This window comes from Ixodes scapularis, unplaced genomic scaffold, assembly GCF_016920785.2.
Source record: "Ixodes scapularis isolate PalLabHiFi unplaced genomic scaffold, ASM1692078v2 PGA_scaffold12__126_contigs__length_90152505, whole genome shotgun sequence".
Classification (NCBI taxonomy): domain Eukaryota; kingdom Metazoa; phylum Arthropoda; class Arachnida; order Ixodida; family Ixodidae; genus Ixodes; species Ixodes scapularis.
The window spans coordinates 23,672,184-23,697,517 of NW_024609838.1; the positions used below are offsets into that span (position 1 = coordinate 23,672,184).

The following is a 25,334-nucleotide window of genomic DNA, read 5'->3' on the forward strand; positions in this document are numbered from 1 at the left end:
TCATTATCAACCTACGTAATTTCACTTGACGTATGAGCGTCGCTCGTCTGTTGGCTTCCACATGACGTCATTTCCGATGACCTGCAGAGAAAGGGGAGGAGCTCCCCTCTTATCAGGATCCTCCTTTGTGCCTCCCGGATTTGCACAGGCGTCGCTATTCTCCTCCCAGAAGATTATAGAAGATGAACCTGTCACTCAAAATTCTTACAAAGGCAGCTTCCCTCTTCTCCTTTTACTTGGTGTTCACAAGTGTGCGATGTGACGTCAGTGCACTTCGGTTCCGGTTCCTGTGATTGGGTGTGCATCAACAGTACCATGGCAGACATGTGGGACGCTGATATAGAAACGCGGCAAATGTTCTTACATACGCAATTAGTGCATATGTGTGTGGATGGTGATAATAAACCGAAATTTGGATTTAAAAAAAAACAAAAAAAACAGGAGGTGTAGGCGGGGCGCTACAACACTACTCGTAAAGGCCCATACGCACATTAGCGTTTGAGCGCGGTGCGTTCCGTAGCGGCAAGCGGACGCGTTGCGTTGCGAAGACCGCTTGCGCCAAACTTGTACGCACAGTTGCGTTGACACGCAGTCAACCGCAGTCAAGAGCCAATAAGAACGCGCTATCGTCACTAGTGGCTCACCAATAGTAAGCGAAATCCAAGGCAACATGGCGGCGCACAGCGACAGCGTCGAAGTGTTCGATCTTGGGACAATCTCGCCGGCTTCCCCGATGTTTTGTCAAGCTTGAACCAGGGACTCAAACCGAAAAATATAACGTTTCGGTTACGGTTACGGTTACCGCTTCCTGTTGATAACGGTTTCGTTTCGGTTTTTTACGGTTTTAATTTTTACGGTTTCGGTTACCGGTTACACGTTCATAAAAACCGGTTTATTTCGGTTTTTCCAATAATTTGTCTAATTGAAATGCTAGACAGCCATTTTAGAAAAAACTGTTTAAAGTAGTCTCAGATATCCAATAACGTGAAATACAAGGAACCTAGAAACGTCTTAATACTTCTAATTGGTCAGAAGTTGCACACGTTTCTAGCTCCAACTCTTGTTCACTACATCTACTTACATTATTTAGTTTGATGCCCGAGCTTACATGTTACTTCTAGTACTCGGGGATCATCGCGTTCTATATAATAAAAATTAAAATAAACACCGCTACTCTGTTGTTTGGCACCATTTATAAACAATTACCCTAAGAAAGTTCCCACTTGATGCTGGAAGAACCATTCGCACTTTCTCGTCGCTACAGTTGATTTCAACCTCATACATGCAGGCGAGTCTTCGCTTCACTGAAGGAAGGAACAGAACTACAGCCATCCACTAGTAAAATACTGCTAAGTGGAATGAAGTAATAAAATTGAGAGCTGGGCTGGGCGGGCCGTGAGGCAAGAAGCCTTCGTGCAGCGAATGGAAAGTCCGCCGTAGTCGGGCGGCCCGTGAAAACTACTTGCCTCACTAAACACTGCCCAGTCGACTTCAGGTGCCTGCTGGGTCGAGTGGACTGGCGGTGTAGGTCCCGTCGCTTTTGACTTGTAGGCAGTGCTACCCAGGTCCGACTGAGAGTCTTCGACGACGCTTTGTTTGTCTGTAGTGTGTTCCTTTGTGTTGGTGTGGTTTTCCTCCTTGCCATCGTACGTGTCGAAGGAGCCGTCATCGGCATGGGGCTCAATGACTGTCGGTCCTGCTGAGCCACTCCAGGATTCGCTCGGTGGCGGTGGTTGTCGAGTCGGGATTTATTGGGTCGTTTTCTTCGATCCAAGATCAAGCTCGGGCGCGGTCGGCCGAGACGCCAGCCTCGCAAAGAGCATGGGCGAGAATGTCCTCGACAGGAAAAACGCACAGGAGCCTCGAGGAGACGACTGTGCCGTCGATGACGGCACTGGTGGGTTTCGAAGACTCAGCGTAGCTGCCGGACTCACGATTAGGGGGCCTCTTCGACTTGGTGTCTGGGCGGTAGCTGGTGTGCGCGGGAGCACGAGGCGTGTGGCGTCCGCGTCGAGGCTGGTTGGGTAGCTGGTCGGGGAGCTCTCTGGAAACCTCAGACTCGAATCCTCGATGTCTGGGATAGGACTGCCGTCCTACAGTTCCCTCTCACGACGACGTGGAAGAGTTCCAGTCTATCGAAAATGAGGTGCTGGTGTTCGGGGAGCATGTCATCCCAGTAGAACCGATGGCGGGGGAGATGCCTGATCTCATAGACATCTCTCGTGGAGAAACTTATGGTGTCCTGGGCAAGGTCGCTCAGAATGTCGTAGGCATGACGGACCCTCGCTCCGGCATGGGTGGTGGGCGCTCTATCAGAGGTAGTTGGATTGCGCTGGTGGCTCTGGTAGAAATGATTCTCGTAGAAGCCATACCTCCGGCGGTGGCAGGGGGAGGCCTCCGGCGATGCTGGAAGCGATCTCTCGGCGCGTCTGTGGATGTTCGAGCTCACCGTGCCGACGTTCGAATAGCTCGCGTTCACAGTTTTGCGAGAGAGACTGTTGAGACTGCTGGCCGTGTGGGGCGAGATTGGCCAGGCCATCGACGATTGGAAGCAGGGCAGCTCCCAAGGTTCAGGCGAAGGATGCAGAAATTGCATCCCATGTCTGTTGGACGAGGGTGGCGCGTTGGCGCGTTTGACGAGGAGGCGTCCTTCTCCTTGGCTTTTTCTTTTGTCATGTTGAGAAGCTGAGAGGCGTGGCAGTGCCGGCGACGGTAAAGCCCCTCTATCCTGGGAAAAGTGGCGCCGTTCATTGTTGTTAAATGCTCGAGGCACGTGCGACGCGCTACTTCTGGGAAATTCATGCCGTCTGAAATAGCTAAGTGTTGCGCTGTGCCGCCATGATCTTCCCAAGGGCTGCACGTTGCACGTGCCTTGTGCATCGACGAACATTGCGCTACTTTTGAAACATGAAGGGGCTTTAGGCGGCGGGTGTCACTCGGTTTGAAGAAGGGTCTCGGCGCGGGAAGGAAAAGAAAAAAACTCGGACACCTTTCTGACGTTTCTTCGCTCCTTCCACCACTCTCAGCCCGAGGATATATATATATATATATATATATTGTATATATAATACAAAACGCCAATGTCAAACCCCTGACTTTTTTTTTTCTTTCTGTGCTGTTTCAAAATCGTCACTCGCGACACGTTTCACACTAAATGAACAACATAAACATTATTAATGAACAGCAGGGCCCATTAAAGCCCCTTCATGTTTCAAAAGTAGCGCAAAGTGCGTCGATGCACGAGGCACGTGCAACGTGCATCCCTTGGGAAGGTCATGGCGGCACAGCGCAGCACTGAGCTAGATTTCAGACGCCATGTTCTTTCCAGAAGTGGCGCGCTGAACGTGTCTCGCGCGTTTCCACAACAATGAAGGCGCCACTTTTCCCAGGATACAGGGGCTTTAGGGCCCGTTAGAGTTCCTGTATAGGCTCCCTACGGGAGCCAGAGTTGCGCATTTGTTTTCCCCGCGCCGCCACGCCGCTATTCGCCGAGATCCATCACGTGAGGAGCAAAGCATCCGATGGCGTGCAAGAAAGCCACCTTTACGGTCGCTCCGCCGACGTTTCTCTTGCCCCGGCGTATGTTTCCCTGCTTTCCGCCTCCTTTTCCTCCTCTCCTTTTTTCCATGCGAGGCGGCGCGCGCGGCGCCTCTATTCGCCAAATTTAGTCACGTGAGGAGCAAAGCATCCATCTCGTGCGGGAAAGCCGGCTCTACGGCCACGCGCCGAGGCTGAATGCGCAACTCTGCTACCGTAGGTAGCATATACAGGAACTCTAGGGCCCGTTTGCTCGAAGCGCTAACCGCGGCTAAAGTTAGCCGCAGTACCTAGGAGAGGGATTCTGAGATCATGTGACAGGGATCGGTAGGGATGCGGGAAAACATGGCGGTGCCCCGCAAAGTGAGCGCCGCTCGCTTCGGAACTAATATGTCGTTGTAGCTGCAATATCGCGCGCGTTAGTCAGTAACTAATGGTGCAGGAGGCTTTCGCTTTGCCCTACCTCACTTAAATCGCAAAGCATGAGCAATGACCTCGCCGCATTTTTTAGATAGTATTTTGATTCTGGCCATTCTTAAGCCTAAATGAACACGATAATTGTCGGCATGCATGGAAACGTCTTTGGAAAGTGGATTGCCTTGACTCAATCGGCCTTGTATTGATAGCACACAAATTTCCCAAGCACCGAGGTGCATGCTACGAGTGTAGTTGCAGGCATTGCGCGTGCTGGCGTATGCAGTAGTAATATACCCGTTGCTCTGGGCAGGGGGCGCGAGCGCGTCCGGAAGACTTACGCAAGACGCGACCAAGTTTTGCTGGCTGCATCATCCGTGTGGCGCTGTAACGTTTGATTTTGCACGTGCCACGTTAGAATACAAGCCGCTGTCAGCATCTGTAGATGTGCGGTAACAAAACGACTAAAAAAAGTTTTAAAAAAAGAACAGAATTATGCTGCTTGCGGCCGCAGCGTTCCATTAAACATTCCTTTCATATTTGCTTTCTTTCACAGCTTCCGCGAGCACGTATATTTCACTTTACGTGATAGTGAAGCCGAAGCTACTCGGAAAAGCGCGTCATCCTGAACGACGCTCGCACTGCACGAGCGCGCGTGCTTGGCAGGGACGCGGAAAGCTCGCAGCTCGCTCTTGTAGTCTCTGCTACGCTGGAACTTAGAATGGAACTGAGTAGAAAAAACTCTAGTGGGGAAGCGTATTGATGCATGTTCGAAACGCGAGCCAAATATTCTATTTTGCTCGCCTGCAGCGCTGCTCAAAATTGTGAGCTACGGGCCCATCGTTCTAAAGGAAAAAGTCTAAAACAAATTTTGCCTTGCACGCGCGTTTGTCCAAGTCTTATAATGATTATTTACTTCGAATCTTTTATAAGAGGAAGGACAGCGAGCGCGGACCATAGAATTACACTTCCAGCGTTCTTCTCGATGCTTGGGTAATTTAGAAAAAGGTCTGTCGGGGCGGGACGCTGGTCTTCTTTTGTGTACTATTAATATCCGGTCGATTGAGTCAAGGCAATCCGCTTTCCAAAGACGTTGCCATGCCGACACTTATCGCGTTCATTTAGGCTTAGAAAGGCCAGAATCGAAAGACTAGCGGCAACAAATGCCGCGAAGTCATTGCTCGTGCTTTGCGATTTAAGCGAGGTAAGGCAAAGCGAAAGCCTCCTGCACCATTCGTTGCTGACTAACGCGCCCGATAGTGCAGCTACAACGACATATTAGTTACAAAGCGAGCGGCGCTCACGCACCGGGGCGCCGCCATGCTTCCCGGCATCCCAGCCCCCAGTCACGTGATTTCAAACTCCCTCTCCTAGGTACTGCTGCTAACTTTAGCCGCGGTTAGCGCTTCGAGCAAACGGGCCCAGGTTTTCTTTTCCGCCAGCTCTGCATGATGGCCAATTTACCTCGTTTCTTTATACTGGCTACCGCATGTCAGGAACATCGGTGGTTTTGATAGAACCGAGTTGGATGGACATCTGAGGATTCGAACTTATTAGTTAATACACTGAAACCGACACGCACTGAATACATGTAGCGATGTAGGAGTGTGGCAGATTTAGAAATATAGATTTTTTTTAATTATAAGCTCGACCACTAATTCAATCTGAGTATTCTTAATCCTAAAGTCAGATTGAATGGAAATATGTAACCAGATGCACCACTCGCTGACAGTAACTCTGTCAAATGGCCACAACAATTTAAGATCCCTCCTCCAGGTCATACTTCAAAAAAACTAATAGTTTATTTTTCGGTTAATATTGGTTAAAACCGGTTACCGGTGAATAATTTACGGTTCCGGTTACGGTTACGGTTTTTATAAATATCAAATAACGGTTTCGTTCCGGTTACGGTTACAGAAAAAATTTCGTTCCTAAACGGTTTTCGGTTTCGGTTACGGTTACGGTTTGAGTCCCTGGCTTGAACCATCGCAGCCTTGGAAAATACAGTCCCCACCGCTCCCCAAAACGAAAAAGCAAGCTCTGCGACCGGCGAACCGGATACGTCTCCAGACGTCTCGCCGAGTCGGCCGGGTGGGGCGAGCGAGCACGTCACCCCCCTCTCCTCTTTCGGCTTCTGATTGGTCGAACGCACCCGAACGCACCGCAACGCTTCGGAAAGTTGAACAAGTCTCTACTCGCTTGCGTCGCGCTACCGAGCGTTGCGGGGAGGCGCGCGTCGCTCTGCAAGCGACCGCGCCTGGCCGCAAGGACTCCGCAACGCACTCAAACGCGTTCAAACGCGAATGTGCGTATGCACCTTAAGGCGATATCTCGAATGGACTGCCGCATTTATGGAAAAAGAGGTAGGAGATTGAACCAGGCCGACGGGACGCGTGGCGTGAAGACAGGCACGTAGCCGGGGGGAAGGGGGGGGGGGGGGGGGGGCGGCTCCCCCACCCCCTTCCCCCCAAATCTTCAATTTTGCTGGGACCCTCCGCTCCCCTCCGCCCTCATACAGCATGTTGTCATTGCCCCCCCCCCCCCCCCCCCCCCCCCCCCCCCCCGAAACAAAATCCTGGCTACGTGCCTGCGTTTGTTTCCTCTTCGCTTGTTTGTTTCTTGTTTCCTCTTGTTTGGCACCGCATCTCGTTTTATTTGGCCTCCGTGACGAAAGTTTCTTGGCCCTACCTGACGTCCCAGTGGAAACTTGTGTACACGTGTGACGTTCTACGAATTTAGATGCCCACAAATCAGCCGGAGCATATATAATTGTTTCATGATTTTTCGTGCATGGGAAATAGGGTGACCACCTTCCTGCTAGCGAAATGCGGGACACGGACCTGGGAAGGGGGAGGGGGAAAATGACGTACCATTGCAATTCGCACGTTTACCAGCGACCTCGGCGCTTCCCCGGGGCACGTGCCCCGTTGTTCGGCAGCGCCACGAGATGCGTAGTGATTTTTATGACAGTTTGAATTGCGGGACATTTTGAAGATTTTGATATCTCTTGCGGGACACGAGCCCTCAATGCTGGACAGTCCCGCGATTCGCGGTACGGGTGGTCACCCTAACGGGAAAGCGTGTGCAAGCACAACATTCTTCGTGAAATGCGCGTCGTCGCCGTGAATGTTCGAGCTGGCCGAAGAGAAACTACGCTACGCCTGTCGGACGTTGTTGAAGAAAGGTGTGAAGAACCCACTCGTGCACGATCCTGTCCCGGAAAAATCGAGCGGTGCGTTTTCGACAACGAGTAAAGATATCGGGATTGGGGCAAAGCTGTCGCAGTGTGTACAACTGCGCCGCGTGATTTTGACGAGTGGAGGTATTGTGATTGTGACAACATCGATTGTACCACGGCGACCCCGTGAATGATATTCACGTGGATACAGCTGCAGGCGCAGGCGTCAAAGGACTGTTTTAGATTCTAGAGCTCAGGTGATAAGGTAAGAAGTCTAGTTTCACGTCAGACTTATAACGATCACGCCACAGGCCTGGGGACATAGCCCATTTGTTCCAACTGTTCTGTTTGGGCAGACATAGCTGACCCAGCTAGACGTGTTGAGGATATGCATTACAGTTATGCGAATCGCGCTCCGGAAGCGTCGTGTGTTCGAGCATATACATTACAAATCCAACCGAGGCCAGACAAACGAGCTGGCCCAGTTAACAAGTGGCAAGGTTATCGCAGCATTGAGCGGCGACCGTCCGGAAAGACGTCACCATCTTTTATAATACCAGCCTGCTTGTGCTATTAGGGGCGAAGCTCCTTAGGGTCTAGCCTTGTCCGTACGGCGTCCGTACTCACATCGATTGCCAGCCCATCTGCTTAAAAAAAAAAAAAAAAAAAAAAATGTTTGCGCAGTCGAACCTCTGCGGGGAGACCCCAAGGGATTTCTAGTCCATCGCCTTAACCAGTCGGCCACGACTGCGAAACGAGTAGGGGGCCCTGAGATGTGGTAGTAACTCAAGAGCTGGGGAGGTCATGGATGAAACGTTGCATGTAGCCGCTCAACGTCTATACAGGAGAGGGCGGTGCGGTCAAATGCGTATATGATCGCATTAAACTTTGCATGCATTGGCTCAACGTTTATAGACGAGAGGGCGCTGCGGTCAAATCCATACCACACACTCTCTTTCTGACATGGACCGTTGACTTAAGCGGTGGAGATGCGTTCCAACGGCTTCTAGCGGATGCAAGCTGATCCGCTAGAAGAACCACTGGATCTGCATTTCACCGACCATAAAGCAGTAATAATGAAGTCGAAACGAACTCAGCAGTACCTATGAACAATAAAATCAGTATCATCAGCACCAGCAGAGCTTCGCCCCAATCAACATCATTCACCACGTGGAGATGCGGCCATTTTTTTGTGAGAGTTTCCAACGTGCAAGTGTGATCTGTACGGCACTTTTCTGCTGTAATCCTCCGGCACTAACATAATTTGCTGCACACCGGGAATCCTTGAGACAAAAGTGGGGAATTTTTCTTTATAAATTTCTTGAACCGATATTGCACTTTTCGTTGTTTCTTTCAATTCGTTTTACAGAGAACTTTCCTACATGTTTTGTGGAGAAACAATAAATTGTCCATGGACTCTCTCTTCAAGCAGGTCCGTTTTGCTTGCATGATGATGATGTAGCCCGTCGCGCTGAAGTTCCGTTCGCTGCTAGCACTTGTAGCAAGGCTGTACAGGACGCGTTTGGATAGAGGGGACAGTTTGGGGAATTCCTTCTCGTGCGCTCTCCAGAAGTCACAAAGTTCAGACACTCCTGAACATGAGTAGTCCTTCTTGCCGTGCAGGTACTTCTCGAATTCGTCGGTGGCTACCTTGTCACCCTCCGCGTCACACCAGTCTTGAAACAAACCCGGGCACCTTTTTTTGGAAGTGGGATCTCGAATGTCATCTTTAGTCTCATTTTCATCTTGGGTCATTGCTTCAGTGACACGGGCAAGGAGATTTTGACTTGCGCGTAAACTTCAAAGCGCTCGTCCTCGGGCAACATGCGGAATTGGTGGAAGGCCAGAGAAATGTGGCGATCTGGTGGAGGAGGAAAGGTTTCAGCTCCGTTTCCAGGAAATGACGAGCACGGGCCTTTATCTTCTCGATTTCCACTGCCTGATACTGCAGAGACCGGAGCATGTTCAAGATGTTTCTTCAACGCGGAAGCATAAAGCACAACCAGAGAAAGTGTTGAACGTTTTTCCTCTTCGAGCGTGTCGCTGGCATTTTTGAAGGGTTGCAGAAACTCGAGTGTTGTCTTGTTCACGCTTTCCATCACTGGATTGTTCCTCGACCCCGATAGAGCTTCCACTTCCACAAACTGAGAGCAGGTGGACTTTAGCATGAGACCTTTGAATTCCACCTGGTGGGGACTTCCTGACTGCCAGTTTGCCCATTTTGCTTTAAAAAAGTCACAACGGCCTTGGTCGCCTGAACTATTTCGCTAAACAACGGAATTTCGTTGGAAACAAAGTTATCTGCAAACGCGTTCCGCAGTATACAGTGTTCAGCACGTGTGTATTGCAATCCATTTTCTTATAAGCTTGCAGTGCGCACACAATATTTGCTCTGTGATCGGTTATAAACATTGCTTTTATTTTTTTTTTTTTTTTTTTTTTTTTTAAAGTGGCATCACACGCTCCCAGCTTCATGAACCTCCGTACTAGTTTCTTCCGAATGTTGTCCTCAGTTTTCCGTTCATTGGAAAAGTCGCACGTGAGCAGAACACGGCAGCGCATGCTTCAGTTAGAGTCGATATAATGCGCGGGCTGTCGTGTACGCGATCTTCTTGAAATCATACATTTATATGTCAGTTGTAATGACGCACCGGCTTTCATTGAGCGCAACTTGGATCGCGGGCATGATGCTGTCTGTTAAAGCCGCCGCAACTTCGGCGACTTTTCTTGACAGAGTTTTGGGATGCGGTGAAATATCTTGAGCGTTGACCTTTCCGTATTTAGCACCGATCTGAGTAAGCTCATTCGCAACGGCCTTGAATCCGCTGCCGCCGACGCCATCCAAGGGTCGATCGCATGTCTTTCGCACAAAAAGACGCGCGTACGTGGTTGTCACTTTGTCTTTTATGTCCGCGGGCAATGAGGTGATAAAAAAAGAAGTACTTGCGCTGTTCGATGAAACCTTGCACTTGTGACGATTGAGAGGAGACGTCCCGCCTTTGAAGAATCGGAGACAAAGAAGGATTATTTGCACAAACGGCACTGAACATGTCCTTTGGGCACCGACGTTCTTGAATACACGACTGTGAGAATTTTTTTTTTTTTTTTTTCCGTACAAGGCTTTTGGACTTTGTCTTCTCAACAAGTTTGTAGAGTCCGCTGGTGACGTCACGCTTAAGCTCGCCGATCGTCGATGTTGGCGCACCACCTTGCACGATGCACCTTGCACGATGCAGCCGGGAGAGAGAGTGGCAGTATACAAAATAAATTGTAATACGAGGAAAGTTTTGGCTGGAAAGATGAACTCGTCAAGCGTCTATATCATATTGGACGGTTGGTAACACGGGCGGGACATAGGCCGATTCTATTGGTCATTTTGACCCCTGAAAGATTCTAGACGAGAAGAAGAGACACTTACAATCTCGCTAGTGCATCTTCAAAAGGCTGCATAACAAAACAAAAACCTATCCAGGGTAATTAGCATAGTTTTGGTGGCATAGAAAGTACAAAGTCGAGGTCACTTTATTTTTCTTATTATTTTAGTTTGAAAAGCAGAGCAAAAAGACAATCATGTACCTAAAGTCACTGGATCTAGGAAAGTAGCGCCATTGCCTTCCCACCTGCTAGCCGTACACAAACAAATACCAACATACAGACGAAAAAACCTCTCAAGGTGATTGGCTCGTCGCTGCTGGTTGCCATGGTGATCGCCATTTTGAGCCTTTTCAAAGCATCGAAGCTTCGAAAGGGTCGTTAAAACCAGTCGCACCAAGATCTCTATGGAGCATCATCGTACTGAAACCGTTCCTGGATATATACATTGCTGAGTGGAGCATGTTGTCTCGGGTGGTTTTCCTGCGTGGAATTCACTCGGAATGCGGGCTGCGTCGGTTAAACAAAACAGTTTTAAGCGCGAATCCAGGTAGGCGGGTCGTCAGTGCTACCTGGCCCGAGCTCGGGGTTTCGGGCTGTCCCGGGCCCGTGGGGTGTTCTACGAGTTAGGGCGTGAAGCACGCCCATAGTTTAGTTCTCTAACCGACTGTAGTCGGAAATATGACAGAATTCGCCCTGAAGTCTTGTAATACTGAGCTTCCCACGCCTTTGGTAAAATACAAAACTGCTTGTCTTTTTGTCACTATATTCCAGAGGCGTACTAAATGCGTAACATTTACAGGTTCCCTGCGACGCCATGATGGATCATCTGACGTCACGTTACATTGTGACATCGCAATGTCACGTGACGTTGTAGCATCACCGGATGTCACGCCATGTCACGTCATGGTATCACCGAATGTGACCATGAGGAAAGCATGTGGTTGTACGTGACGAGTTTCAGTTACACGTGACCAGGAAACCATGGGGTTACGTGATGGGAGGTCACGCTGGCACATCATGTTGCCACGTGATGTGACGACCGTCACACTTATGACTCGTTCGGGAACACACACTCTCACCAGTGCTCACCTCCTCTCATCTCCATCTAGGTTACATCCAGTGTTAGACAAAATACTCGATAAAAGTATTTAAGTTAAGTTACGAAATACCTGCTCCATAAAGTATTTAAAATACTACTCAAGTTACTTTCACTGTAAAATATCTTGATTAGAGTAATACCTAGAAACGTATTTCAATTACTTTTGAAGATACTTCCGCATTGCCTAATTTTTATCGTCATGAGACACAACGACAATTATACGGTTGCGCAAACCTGGTTTACCCGAATGGTTTATTAACATGCAGCAACACAAAACGGGGAAAATAAAGTATCGTAGGGCTATTTTATGCAGTCCATTTATAAGGAGCAGGATATTGTCACGAATGGCAAATGATGAGGCGACGAATAACTGAAGAAACTCAACGTTTAATGGGGCGAACTTGTACCCAAAACAAAAGAGAGAAAGGCTAGCGTCGCAGGCGTCGATGTCGGCGAAAACAGTAGGATCGAGCGCTGGGGCGAGAGTGACTCCGGACCGCCCCTTAAATTTTGAGCAAATATTGCCCTATAATGTCCGTGTTCTTTCTTTTATGTGTAACTCTTTCGCAAGAAAAAAAAAAAAAGAAATGTGTACAATAGGCGCTCTCCTTAAAAAAACTGCCCTCCAGTCTGCTCTTTCTTGTCGAAGGTAACAAGTTGCCGCTTTCGCCACTTTCACGGTGCAGTAGGGTACGTCGCTCGTGTATCACTGGGGCGCGTGTTAACCTCACCGACCCATCAGTTGACGCCAGAGCCGTTTATACTGAGAGAGTTTGGCCTTCTTAAGGAGATTTTGGCAGTCTGACAACCACAGCAGCGTAGTCTGACAACCGGGGGATGACTACTTCCGTCCGCCATATTGTGGATCTGCCTCATAGGAACTCTACGCGATTTCACAGGAATGAACAAGACAAAGAAGTAACGCCATATTGTGTTATCGCGAAATCCGCTGGTTCTAGCGGCCAACAAGCTCCGCCCATCGGCCAAACTCTCTCAGTATAAACGGCTCTGGTTGACGCTGCTTCGCGGCGACAGTCTGCGGAGGCTCGTCATAAAATTTTCGACTCACTTGGCCCACCCGTTCACGCCATTCGCGGCGGCAGTCTGCGGCGGATCATTGCGAAATTCGTAATAAAGAAAGGTAGCAAAGAGACGATCCTGAGATAGCATATTTTTAAACATATCTTAGGTTCTCTCCTGTCTTTGCCCTCTTGTAATTTTTCTTTCAATCTTGTAACTTAACGAAGACGCTGTCCCTAGTCCAAACACAAATAAAAATTGAGGTCAAAAAATAAAAAGGAACCACAAACGTTTTTTTTTTTTTTTTTTTTTTACCTCGCATCGTTATTCAACCCATTCGACGAATTGCCCTGAGACCAATTTCCCCTTTCGACAAGTTGTCCTTCGACGAATTGCCCTATTCGACGAATGGGCCGTCGACGAGTTGGCCGTCGACAACTTGGCTTTCGACGAGTTGCCCGGATCCCCAAAAGCCCAAGTGGGTCAAGCTCGCATCCTCTGACGACTGCTGTCGGGAGAGATCCAGCGCTTAATGTCACTTCGTTTATTGTTAGTATTTTTTATATTACACTGTGCCCCGCGTACTATTAAAGAAAATGACATGAACATGCCCACAAGGCCTGTGGGCATGTGCAAAGGCCTTGTGTTAGGTATACACCGAGGAGTGGGGGCAACAAACGGGTCAGAGCTCCTCGCCAATAGTGACATCACTGAATATCACGTCCTTTGGCGCACCTTAGACGGATCGTTTAACTATAATCCATATTCCCTATATGGGGAGTTCACTATAAACGAACTTAGGATGCGGATATGAGTGAATGGGTAACGAAGAAAACCCACGTAATAGCCACGGCAGGGGTCGCACCTTCTTCAAGTAACTGTTTCAGAAAGGCACTCAACCTTTGGGGACGCTCTGTTGGCATTTTGAGGGGTAATCGTGCTCTGGTGTCTGTTTCCTGTCCTGTTCTCTGCTTATGAATGTTCGCTTACAGACAGTGTTCGCGACAGCAATAAGTGACGGACTGACCACAAAACGAAAATAAACAAGAGAAAGCCGTGACTCTTTGCGGGTCAAATATAGACCTTTTCCGCTTACTCTCGCCCCCGACCGCCAAGTAGGCATATCCGGTATGGGCGACAAACAATAACCGAAACGTTTCAACCTGCAAATAGGAAAAAAAAAAAAAAAAAAAAAAGTAGGGGGGAGGCAAAACGGGATGCAAAACCCGTTTTGCCTCCCGAAGCGAGGGGAGGCAAAACTAAATGCCTTCTATCGGCGTGGCGACGGCAAAACAATGTTTTCGCCTATACTGGAAGTGACGACAATTCAAGATGGCGGCGCCCTTGCGAAAAAGGTCTACAAACAGCAAAACAATTTTTTTGTCCACTTATCATTTTTTTTTAAATTTATTTATTATTTTCTTGACACTCGAGTCTTCATTGTTGTCGTAGGTCGTTTCCCGGTCTGCGTCGCGCCTCAGTGTGGCAATCTTTACTTCCGTAAAATCACCCCCTTTCTTGGAGAATTTTTTTGGGGAAACTCTAGGAAACAAAAGGCGCCTTTGGGAAGGCGAGGGGAAAACCTTCATTGTACGAACTTTGGGCTGAAATATGAGTCACAATCGGCAAAAAAGCGATGTTTTCACGAGCTCCATCAAAGACACTGTAACTAGTCGGAGCTAGCAACAGGATTTGGTTGCTCGAAAGAATGTTCACGTTTGCTCCGTGCCATGCCCACGCCTTTCATACCGAAAAAGTCGGAAAATGGCGGATTGTCAAAAATGTATCTCAGATAATGAGTACAAGATACACAGAAATGTAATTAAAAGAGAGTATCAAATACTCTCGATCCAAAGTATTTGCAAGATACCAAGATACTTCAAAAAAGTTTTTGAAATACAGTATCTTGAGTAGAGTATTTGAGATAGGCACAAGTCTTGTTACATCCCGCGGACGCGAAAGCTTCAAAAGAACTCGCCCCATAAAATAAACCTCACGTCACGTCGGACAATGTTAAAAGAACAACAATCGAACGTGCTCTAAATACACCGTCCCGCCAGAGAAAACATTTCCTCAAAAGGGAGCAGCGAAGCGTCTTTATAGTTTATTTCGCGAAGAAGGCCCGTTGCCCGTTTTTCCCTTTTCTCCCTAAATAAAGAAACGGTTCCGTGTTGCATTTATACGACGTGATCCGCGTACCTGGATTCGCGCTTAAAACCGGTTTTTTTCAACCGACGCAGCCCGCATTCAGAGTGAATTCCACGCGGGAAAACCACCCGAGACAACATGCTCCACTCCAGCAATGTATATATCAACTGTATAAAGCGTACGTGTCTCCAGAACAGTCATTTATTTTCTCCAGTCGTTTATCACCCTAGCTCCAGTTCTGTCGGTCTGCTCCGTGTGTTTAGGCTTAGCGTAGGAATTCCGTTGCAGCCGATCTGCTACGTATTACCAACAAAAATTCAAACAGTTTTTTTTTTTTAATCGAAGTAGTTTCTTGTTAGACGTCATCGTCTGCTCGTGGAAATTGTCCGCTAGCTCCCTCGAAATGCGTTTGCGTACGTAATACGAAGTTCTCCGCGTGTTTCAGATACGAAGAGAGAAGAAAAAAATATAGCAGAACAAAAAGAATAAAAGACGGAGACATCGCGAAACGCAACGTGTACTCTAGCAGACGTGCTGTAGTCTTCCAGAAGCGAGGATTGTGTGACCCGGTCGCCGAAAAAGGGCACGGCCTTTTACTTTTTCTTTTCTTTTTGGGAGGCTCAACTTGCGTCACACCGAAAATAAATCGACGCCACGTGGAAATAAATAAACGGAAAACTAAAACAAACAACAAAAAGTGATGGAAGGGATGGAAGTGGACATCGCGCTTGTCTCTCCAGAGATGGCGCGTCGCGTTCTATCGGTTCTCTAGAGAGCCCAGATGTGAGAGAGGGAGAAAATGAAGAGTTGCTCAGATGAGTCGCGAGTGCGCTTGCGCAACGTTGTCGCATGGCGAGTAGGAAGGAGGTTGGATGGGGCGGAGACGCTTTCGGGCGATGGACGCTTTCGTCACCCCCTCGCAGCTCATACCGCAAACGCGGCCCGCAAAACCACGTGATTCAGATCGAGCCGTTGGATACACTCGGAAACCTCTGGGCTCTTCTGTATCGGTTGACAGAACCATCGCCGGAGAAGGGAAAAGCCTTACAAAGTGGACGTCGCCGAGGACATCCTTCGGGAAGGATTGTCCGAGCGGGGCTCCCTCCACTAGTCTTTCGATCCCGCAAACGAAATTCCATCTTCCCGAATGCCGGGGAGAGTTGTTTTCGCTTTTGCTTATGTTTTGTTGTTGTTTTGTTTCCCGGCGGCTGCATGACGTTGTTTTCCGAACCTTGTCCGCACATGGTCGACGGATCTCTGCTCTGTTGTTGCGCGCACGTACACGCGACAATTCTTCTCTCCTCGGAGAGAGTAAAAGTAAGGTCTAAGTGTATGAGACGGCCCCAAGTTTTTTCGAGGTCGCAGATGGGAGGAAGGAAGTGCTCTTGTCCGGCTCCATTTAGTGTGTTTGTTTGTTTTCACGTTTTGCTGCTCTTGCTTGGCCTTCCCCTCCCTGATGCCCCATCGGAGGCTTCTATCGTCTGCTTCTGCGTGAAAATAGTTAGGGCCTAGTGTTTTTTTTTTTTTTTTTTTCTATTTGTCGCTTTTAGTTGGCATTTTTCTTCCCGACAATTCGTGGGAGGTGTGTATCGTCTGCTGCTAGTGCGTGGAAATACTTAGGCCTAGTTTTTTTGTCTTGTTTGTGGGTGTCTGTTTGCTTTCGCGTTTGCTGCTCTTAGATGGCCTCTCCCTCCCTGACACGGCGTCCGAGGTTTGTATCGTTTGCTTCTACGTTAAAATTATTAGACCTAGCTATTTTTTTTTTTTTTTTCGTGCTTGTTTTCTTGCATTTGCCAGAAAGGGTCTAATGTTCGCGTCGCTGCTCTTTGAACCGGGCAAGACGCTGTCCGTTAATTTTTTGTTTCGTGAAAAAGTTTTTCCTTTTTTTCTAAGCTGCTTGGAGATAGATGATACGAGCTTCCCAACCAAAAAGAAAAGACAAAAAAAGAAAAAGGAGGGTGACCTTTTTTTTGACATTGAGTGTTTTATTAATGACGACGATTTTACACTTATAAGGTGATGGTTTACCTAACAGACGGCCTAAGGCAGCGTGTTGTGCAAGTCTAGGTTACGCAGGCTTTGCTTCGCTCAAAAACGAGCGTGAAAAAAAAAGAAAAAAAAAAGAAAAACTTTTGACCATTCTGTGCTGAAGTAAAAAATACAGTTATGATAGAAACGCCTAAAATGTAGAGTGAAATGGACGGAAGAACATGTATTTACAATAAAAAAAAAAAAAGACGACCGGCTTTCTTTTAAAGTTAAAATGTATTTCAATCGTTTACAATGTCTACTACATGTGGTGACGACATTTCTTTTTTCTGTCGCGGATTGTTTTAGCATTTTTCGTGAACGGAAAGTCGTTTCCCGCAATTTGAGATAAAGATTTAAGATGACTGGCAACCATGATTTTAGGTACAAAAATAACTAATAAATAAAAAAAAAAAAAAAAGGACGTTTCGACGGTTATGCACGATCGAGCGCGCACGGCCGACACGACGCGGCTGGCCCGCGGCACGCCCGCGCATGACCGCACATACGCTTGTTTTGCATTCCGAGAGAACTTCGATGACATTAAACGCAAGAGGGGACAATATTACTTCTATCTAGATGCGTTTAGGAGAAAATAGTAGCGTTACATATCTTCCGCGATGCCTTGCGTCGTCGTCTTCAGTAGCAGCGAATGCGCTAATGACCGCGGTTGGAGGGTTTGTTTGCCACACAGCGTTAGTTCTTGATGTGGCCGCTAGGGAGCGCCACTCTTCGATCTCCTCCACTGCTTGTGGAGAGGAGGACGAGACGGCTGAGCACTTGATACTCTACCGTAAAGGGCTTAACCCTGTGCCTACCGAAGACAACACAGATTTAATGAAGTCATTGTGTTTTAGAGACAGCGAAGGAAGAGTGGATTTCAAGACAGTAGAGATTACCAAGCAAAGATTAAATGATTGGTGGCAGAAAGCGAGAGAAAACTAGGTATTTTCTTATCCACTGATGGCAAGGGGGTTTTATAGTCTCACTTTATTTGCAGTGCGGAGTGAATATAGTTTTCACATTTAAATATTCTAAGCTTAAATGGTAAAACAAAATGGCTAGGTGGTGTAAGGTACCGCCCGATCCAAAGGGCTCAGCCGGATTCATCCATCCATCCTCCCCAATAGCACGCACGCTCGGATCTGTTGGATCTGCTTTTAGGCGTTCATATCAAACAAGTGTTCACGTTTTTATGCTTTACGTCGTGCCGTATGTGAGAAGCGGCGTCAAGGACAAGCAGATGGTTTTGACCGTTTTTCTAGCTGTGCACAGAAAATACTGTATTTTTTTTTAGGCCTAAAGTAATATTTTTTTCCTGAAACGTAGACTTACGATATGTTAGAATGATAAATGCACCACCCAAAGACACATTCGTGAAAAGTTTATTTGCTCCCAGTTCATTGGTTACGACGTTTTTTTTTACAGCTAACCGGCACGCTCCCTCGCGTCATTCGCTTCTCCGAGCACGCCGGTGCAAAGCGGCGAAGCATCGTCCGAAAGTGCCGGATACGACTCGGTGGAGCTTTACGCAGGTGGCACCATGCGATTGTCACGGCTTGGAGGAGCGTGCTTGACAGTTCTTTAAGTTTCGTTGACCACGTGGCAAAGACGCTCGACGAACAAGTTTTGTATAGGGCGTCTCGTCACCATGCGAGATGAACGGTTGTATGGCTTTTCTTCAATTTCTTCAAAAATCAAGGTCGACCTACCGTGTTTTTTTGTGTTTTCTGTTTATAAGTCGCGTGAATTTTTTGTTGTATTTTTGCCTCCAAATGTTTTGTTGGTGTGTCTTATTCAACGGTGCGACTTATATGTATTTTAGTTTCTCTCGATAACTTAAGTAATTTGTCCCGTGGGGGTTATATTTCTCGTTAAATTCGTTGACGAGAATTTCAAAACTGACTCTCTCTTGCGCATATATTCCGATCATAATGCACATATGCGGGATTTTCAATTCAGTCTTTCCGCGCCGACCGTACGAGTATATATAGACGGTTGCAAGCAGCCGTGCTTCGAGAGCTAGTCTGGCCACCGTGAAGGAAAAAACGCTCTGTTTGGGTGCCAGTCTGAAAACATTGGGTACGCCTCAGCAACGCTTTACTGTCAGACGATCTACCCACACCAGCAGCAAGATGGCGGCCCCCAGAGGCCGTACATGCAAACGGCTATATAGGTATCGCGTCTGGAACGCGTTTCTGACCGCTGTGTTTAGCATCAAAACTTGTCGTGAAGCGGCAACAAATGACGTCAGAAAAGCCGGAAAGTCACGCTGTCGGAAGTCGCGATCCTGGCGGTGTGCGCTAGAAGAAGAAGTACGCGCAAAATAGCACGAACGAACGCGAGTGTCGCTGCTGTCGTCGCGGCGTCCCAACTCCTGGCTGCCGAATCTTCCGTGGACTGTCCAGCTGGAGAGTGACCCTCAGCAGAACAGGCGTATACCACATCCACAACCCCTGCTGTAATGCCGCCAGGATCGCTGCCGGCGACGGCATGACACTTGTATGACGCCTTGAGGCGTAAATCTAGGGACAACTTTTTTTGGACGCGGTAGACACACCAGTTGAAGACGCGTTCCAGGCACCATAACATCGGTGCGATATTCAGGAAAGACCGCAACTTGCAAACCAAGATTTCTTTTTTTTTTTTTTCTGGATATATTTGCTTATAGCGGCGTGCGACTTATAGAGCTGAAAATACAGTATGCTGTTCGAATATCTTTAATTCAACTCGGCGAGGTCTCTATAGTATTGAGATTGACCTGTATCGCTATTAATCCTAATAAACTCATGCTTATTCCCCTTCGGAACCTGCCTTAAACCTTCGACGGTCCCTACAAAAATTCCCGAAATATAAATATTTGATAGCTACCGCGATATTGTATCAAAAAGTAAACGTATCAAAAGCAAAAGAAATATACAAAAACATACAAGTGTGACTATGGTGACGGAAACTGGTAAACGCAGAATGTGTGACAGGCCTTTCAGGAAAGAGGAGAGGGGTGTATGAACGGCACCACCTACCGAAGATTCTATCTAATTTCTAACACACGCCGTGCGATGGCGCAGCATGACAAGAAAGGCGGTGATGCGAGTGACCGCGCCCACAAGTTCGTTTTTGCGCGAATCGAATACCGACCTTGGATAACTCAGTCGGCAAAGCACTTGTCTCGCAAACTGTAGGTGGTGAGCTCAAATCCTGCCGTTACGCCCATAGGGATTCATATGAAAGGAATTTTATCCTTTTATATCAATCCCTGTGGGCGTAACGCTTTTCGGTGCCGGTTTTTCGTTACAGCCGGCTGTTACAGCCGGCCGGTGCAACCAAATGTAACAAAACTCCACGGAAATTCGTCGATAAAACACATTCTGTGTTAATGACATTCCTGTATCTCAAAACAAAACTATGCAAAAACTACTTCCTCCCATAACGCACGAACGCTGTGCAAAACTTGCTTTCTATATGATGTGATGATAGGGAGTTTTTGTAGATCGTTTCCACCGACCCGTAACAATCTCCGCAACACGCTACTTGATCCGTAAAACAAGGCTAGCGGCGCGTCTGTGCAGTAGCCGCATTTCCATAGCGGGCAGCCGAGCAGAGAGGTGGGAACAGTCCACGAAAAGTCCCAAAGGGTGGAGGGTTTTCGGTATTTGCATGCCCAATGTTATCCTGACGAACAGGTTGCGAAAATAAGTCTGCGAAGATCCGCTTGGATATCTCATGTTTATTTATATTTTATTTCTATCATAGTATGCATTGATACTAAGTTGTCGTCAATATAGACACTCGTCAAAATCAAAATTCACTTTCACTTTTTTTTTTGCAGGACTAAGAACATTTTAAAACTTCGTCAATTAATAAAGCTGCGCCATGGAGTCAAGTATAAAGAAGTACCACAAAATTGCCTCTCATCTTCTTCAGAAGCGTCTAGAATGAAATTATTCAAGCTTCTGGTACCGCGCTGAACGTTTGTGCAGCGCGAAAACCCCGCCGTTTCTTCAGGTGTCCTCGCAGCCGACAGATGGCGCCGCGACTGCGGTAGCGCGATGACGTCCCAAGGGAAAGGGGAGGGCGAGAAAGCTTCCCACAACACTGGTCCATTGATGGAAGATGACTTCCGGTGCCGGACCGGAAGCCACGTGACAATGCAGCAGCGCTGGCTAGCAGTCACATGCCCTCTCTTTCTTCACTTCCTCTCTCTCCCTAATTCCCCCTCTCCCCGCGGGATGCGAGGAAGCAGACGCTCATTGAGGCCGAGTCCGCGATGCTGTCCCGTGCCTCCCGATCGTGGGGACTGCCCTCCGGCGCGGACAGTTTCCCGGAAAAGTACCGCTACCACGGTGAGTCTCGGACAAAAGAACATTACAAGCACCGTTCCTCGCAATTTCGTGCGTGGGACAATGCTTCGCATAGTCACGCATTCTCGAAACACTGAGCACCCACTGTCCAAATTGGGTCATATGGGGAAAAAAAGAACGCTGCATTGTCGTGGTGTGGGAACTCGCTTAGAGAAAGTGCAACCAGCAAGATTTAATCAGTTTTAAAGGGTGTCTCCGGTACATTTTTCTTAATTTTATGGTTACGACTGTTTTTAGTGAAGGAAGTGCCCCTGAATTACGGGGCGTCATTTTTATTTTCGACGAGGTGTGTAGTTTTGTAGAAATCTTATCCCAATGTTTTGTTTCGGGGGTCTATGGCGAAACCGAAACTACCGGCTCGAGCATGATTTGCTTGAAACTTGCTTGAAACGAGGCTTGAAACTTGAAATCAATGTGATCAACTGCATGACCATGGTGTGACGCGAAGTTCGTAACGCGGTACCGCAAATCGCATGACTGGCCTAGTCTCAAAAGCAGTTCCAATCAGACAGGCAAGATACTATGCGGCCGTTTGACTGTATGGCTTCGTTATTATCACGGTGTAAGTGGTTATTATCAGACATTTGTAGCAAATATTAATACGCACCGCCGAATAGCGACTTGGCCACGATGAACGCCGGCTCAGCGCAGGCTCAGTACGAGCCCCCACTTACCTTCCGGGAAGAACTACGATCTTGGCGGTATGCAATGGACGTTGCAGAAGGGTTGTGGAAACTAATCGTAAGCTCGCGCTGGGCAGGAGCGTACTAAACTATGGCTACCAAATGGCACCTTCGGCACCACGACGCGCTTGAGCGAGCGAGCAGAGACGTTTTAATAGATCGTTTTCAAAAGTCCGCTACCGCCACGGGCGCGCTCTTCAGAGCCTGTATAGAAGGGGCAGTGCGAGTCCCGCTACAAAGATCGTGGCATGAAAACCCGATCTACTAAAACTTCATAATTGAGAGATTTAGTATACCGTATTCTAGAGCTACGCTTTGCTAGCGGTAGCTCGTGCCGTCACTTCCAAGCGTGGACTTAGCAGCACTTCGCTGGGCCCGCTTTCCGTTGCGTATACGATCTACTAAAACTCCTTAATAATCTTCATGCGCGATAGCCGAAGAGCTCTAACAAGCCACGGCCGCTAAAACATAACATAACAAGTAGGAATCGCCCGCTGGGACAGCTGAAAACGCAGCAGAAAAACTCGGCGAAACAAGTTGCCGTGCGAACAAGTAACTTCCTGGAGTCTAAAGACGCTATCAGGCCACAAGGTTGCTCGACAAACAGCCAACCCGCTCAGCGCCCGCTGAACAGCTGGTGGTAGCATTTTCAGTATCGGTTTTAGAGTGGATCGCGGTTTTCTCATTAGTGTAATATCTTGGCAGTGCTCCTGTGTAGTTTTCGTAAATCGATATCACTCGTTTATTTTGGTTCGACCTTTCACCGGAGCTACCCTTGCAAAAAGACGGAGACAAAGACACGTCGTTTCCAGGACGAACTGGGCGTTAAGGCTGGTTCGCACAGCCTTGTTTTCTGCGTAACGTTACAAACGCTTACGTGATAGTCACCGGGACATCTGTGCTTCGTGTTTAAGCGTTGCTCCCACTTCAAAGAGATGGCCTGGCACGCAGAATTCGAGATGCGAATGTTTTGGCGACTTATATACGGAACGTAAGAAAACGGCGCTGTGTGCTGGCCGCCGCCATGTCCCGTGAATATGCAAGCTTGCCAAGGTATATGCTCACGCGCACGATGCACGCGCTTGCACACGTGGGACACCAGTCGCGACTCCATGCTTGAAATTGTCTAGATGCTTTCAGTCATCTAGACAATTTTACGGTCACTGACAGAGAAAGAACTGCAGAACGCGTCTTTCAAACACCCCGCCTCCGGCACGCGCTCCATGCCTTCCGTCGTGCTTTGACTGCGCGCGCGCGCTCGACGTGAACGAGGTGTCGAAGCATTCACGAAGGTTGGAGGCTGGCGATGGAGACCGAACAACCGAAGCTCCTCCCTGCCGTTTTTACCTCGTTAGTAACCATGGTGTCGTGTATCCCTTGAGATCTGTGATTTTTTTTTTTTTTTGTCGTTTTTGCAATACACATTTAAAGAGGGTTCACTCTATTTGGTTCACGTCGTATCTGTACGCGTATACTCGGCACGTTTGGTAGGAACACGACGTTGGCGATTATTTTTTTCGCACTTTGCCTACAAATGACGGAGAGAGACCGAGGAAAAGGCTGCATCGTGCAGCAGCTTTTTCCATATGTCTCCCTTTAATTCTTGTTTGATGGAAATGGAAACATTTTTCTTATAACTGACAGTGCTCAAAAACTGCGGCACCGACACGATTGGCCTTCATAACCGGTTGGACAAATATTTTTCAACGCTGTCTATTTGCCTACCGCCTGCTATATGATTGCTTCATTCCCCAAAACGTCCTGGGTATTTTTAAAACAAATCAGGTGTCTGTAGTGGCTGTTTCCAAGTTCTAAGCATCAACGATCATGGCCAGAGTGGTCGTTTTAATGCTTATATTTTTAAATATTTGCTTTCCTAGATTATTCTTATTATACTTCATCAGCGGGTGGGCGTGCCATTTTACTTCACTAGCAATAATGTGAGCTGGTCCCCCGGAAGTTCTAATTGCAACACCCGTCCGAACCTTCACGACCGTAGCAGTGACCATTTCGGCAATCGCTTTCCGTAGTTACGCAATAAAAACATTCTTCAAATTATTTTAGCTGCGCGCCACTCTTAATTATTGTTAAATATGTGTTTTCCAAGCTTTTATTTGAGTAAGACGTGATTGATAGCGAACTAGCTCTGTCATCGAAGCTATGTGTGTTGTGTTGCCGGCCCGAAATTCGCTCAGTCAGCGATCGGGGCAACACACGTTGTCCAACAGAAGTTGCTGCTGTGTTTGTTCCCAAAACCTGTCATACAGAGGCAACATTTTCGTTGTCGTCTATGTTGTGCTGCTGTTGCCGCGATGTGGAGGTTTGTCGGACAACACGGGGAGCAAGCAACAAGTTGCCCGACTGTTCGACAACGTGTTGTGTTGCTGTTGCGATCGTGTTGCCTCAGTGTGACAGGGCCTTAACAGGGTCTTCCGCAGTGTATACACTGCAAAACGAATATAATTGAAAATATGCAGACGAATGAGCCGTACCTGATAGAATGAGAGAAAGCCTACGAAGCCTCCGGGAGACAAAATCGTTGGAGGAGCCGGGATTTAAACTCCGGGACTCCCAATATCCGGTCGAGTATGCTAACCACTGACCGGACATTGGGAGTACCGAATATTTGGAGACCCGGAGTTCAAATTCCGGATCCGCCAACGATTTTGTCTGTCGGCGGCTTCGTAGACTTGGTTTTATTCGGTCAAGATACGGTTCCTTCATCTGCATCTTTTAGCTTATCTTTCTCTTTGGAGACCACGCACGACGATGAAAGTGTCCGTTATGTTTTGCAAACCGAAGATATATGGTACATTAGATCAAGCACCGAGCACATGCCACTGTATTCGCATCGCTAGTATACGATTCATATATCTTAGTTACGGGCAAAGATAATGACCAGTAACCAGACGTAAGTGCTAAGTACGCAAATAATGATGCCCCGGGAGTGATTGATGAGTCCGGCAGCACACTAGGCGCTCGGCCGATTCCCCGTAGGGAGATGGCAGAAGCCTGACGAAGATTAGTTAGTGTCCACGTAACGACCATACATGTAGCCATAGCAGACTTGTATACGCTACGCGTTACTTTTGTTGCCGTACAAATTCCAAGCGTATACGTACCGGAAAGTGGGCACGATAACCTAGTTTCGCGAGAAGTTTTTCGCGTATTTTTTAGAGCTTAACTAAGAGGCAACGAAATATTAAAAATAAAGCAAAAGCAGATGCCGTGTATTTCCTATATCCTATAACTGCCTGTTTGTCGTCTGTACACTGGTTTATGAGCTCGCTCCCAAATGACTCACAAAACAAAAAATAAAAAAAAGGCTAGCAAGTTATAGTAGAGGTTGGCGATGAGCGAAATAATCGCTATAATTAATCCTTTTCACTGACTAAATGAACAATGACCACCCTAGGAGCAAGCTCACAAGCCAGCGTGCAGTAGACCAGCATCCGGAATAGGCTATAGAAAATGCACGGCCGCCGTTTTCG

The 25,334-nt window shown here is 47.8% G+C and overlaps 1 protein-coding gene across 1 annotated transcript in view; it reads left to right on the forward strand.

The window, feature by feature from the left end:
* Positions 1–21,043: 21,043 nt before the first annotated feature.
* The window catches only part of LOC8051620 (receptor-type tyrosine-protein phosphatase kappa), a 103,011-nt gene continuing 98,720 nt past the window's right edge, over positions 21,044–25,334 (forward strand). Inside the window, exon 1 of the mRNA XM_040207626.3 lies at positions 21,044–21,142. The gene's annotated coding sequence lies outside the window, so the exon portion shown is untranslated. The remainder of the gene's footprint in view (positions 21,143–25,334) is intronic.